Genomic DNA, 1,683 nt, shown 5'->3' with positions numbered 1-1,683 from the left:
ACTAGCTAAGCTTCTCCTCCCACTGTAGAGAAGATGAATGCAGTGGGAACCAGCTAAGCTCCTCCTTCCACTGTAGAGAAGATGAATGCAGTGGGAACCAGCTAAGCTCCTCCTTCCACTGTAGAGAAGATGAATGCAGTGGGAACCAGCTGAGCTCCTCCTCCCACTGCAGAGAAGATGAATGCAATGGGAACCAGCCAAGCTCCTCCTCCCACTGTAGAGAAGATGGATGCAATGGGAACCAGCTAAGCTCCTCCTCCCACTGTAGAGAAGATGAATGCAGCGGAAAAGCTAAGCCTCTCTTTGACCATAGAAGAAATGAAGACAATAGTTTCTGAGGCTCAAGGAAACAAACTGTGTCAAGGGCTAGCAGGGTGAAATATCTCAGAAATGGCTGAGAAGGTGACTGGCTGACTTTGGGGATGAGTGGAATATAGTTACTCTGCCTTGAAGTAGATGATACTTAGAGCCCTCACCTAGATATCTGCTGCTTTGATGTACAAAATATATTCAGAATTTGGGGCAGGAAAAGAAAAAAAATATTCTATGGACATTTCTGCATGTATAAAATAAACCTGATTAGACTTGCAACATAAAAAAAAAAAAATCAGCATTTCTGGCTGTAGGTTCAATGTAGGCTCTAAGTCCTCAACTATATTCCTTGATTAAATGTCCCACAATTACCCAGTTTCTCATTAGAGTGAACTGCCAGAGAAGGCTGTGTTATTGGATAGCAAAGCCTGCTCTTGGTCAACAGATGTAATAATTGGACATTCTCATTAGCGGTGTCTCAGAGTTCACAGAAAGAAAACAGCACATGAGAAAGAACATTAGCAATTGTGGCCCTGGTGGCTTTCACAATGCTGGGTCTTCAATTCTTTTTCTAGGAGGATAGATACACTCTCTGGAAAGGAAGGAAAATGATAACCAAGTCCAAAGAAAGCCAATCTCTTTATGTTTCTGAAGAGAAACACAATGTCCATGATTATCACAAACTTTTCTGATGAAAGGGGACTTTTCCTGCTTTTTATCCCCTTAATGGCTGCTATGTAAGGCTAGATCTCAAAGTATTTTCACTCTTAATAAAGAACTGAACCTTCTATCCCAGCAGCAACGAGCACAGAGCTGTGTGTGAATAGCCCAGCACACAGTCTTCAGTTTTCCAGTACTCGGGTCCAGAGGGCAAATAGCCCTGCAGGTTCAGCTGCAGAGCAAAGCCGGGGCCTCTTTATTTGCTAAATTGGTTTGGTAATGAATTTGTCACAGAAATCCTCTCTGAAAGGAGCAACTCCAATCTGCTGGCTTTTCTTTATATATTTTATGTCATTAGGAATATGGTTTGGCACTGGTTCTTTCAGAGAGACCCTTCACAGTTCTTCCAGTTATTCATTTATTTATGAACTTACACGGAAGGTCTGCCATGTGCCAGGTTGCATACTGTGAGTGAGTCTAAGACTTGGCTTTAGAATTTTTTTTTTCCTAGAGAGGAGTTAGGTAAGTAAGTCACATTATCCTAAGATGGAAAGAATAGTTTACTGGGGGAAAGTCTCACAGACAGGGCAATGTGTGAACTGACTGGTTGAAGGAGTTTGTCTTATAGAGCATTGGTTGAAATCAGGATGATTCCATCAGTGAAAGAGGGCACCCAAAACAGCAAGTGTGTAGCTAAAGTTTTCTCCAGTC

The 1,683-nt window shown here is 42.2% G+C and overlaps 1 pseudogene; it reads left to right on the top strand.

Annotated features, from left to right (window-relative positions):
• The window catches only part of LOC131893685 (selenoprotein F-like), a 49,839-nt pseudogene extending 49,834 nt beyond the window's left edge, over positions 1 to 5 (top strand).
• Positions 6 to 1,683: the final 1,678 nt, after the last annotated feature.

The sequence above is a fragment of the Peromyscus eremicus genome, chromosome 1 (genome assembly GCF_949786415.1).
Source record: "Peromyscus eremicus chromosome 1, PerEre_H2_v1, whole genome shotgun sequence".
Classification (NCBI taxonomy): domain Eukaryota; kingdom Metazoa; phylum Chordata; class Mammalia; order Rodentia; family Cricetidae; genus Peromyscus; species Peromyscus eremicus.
The sequence above is the reverse complement of the archived record's forward strand: the minus strand, read 5'-3'. Positions and strand labels throughout refer to the sequence as shown.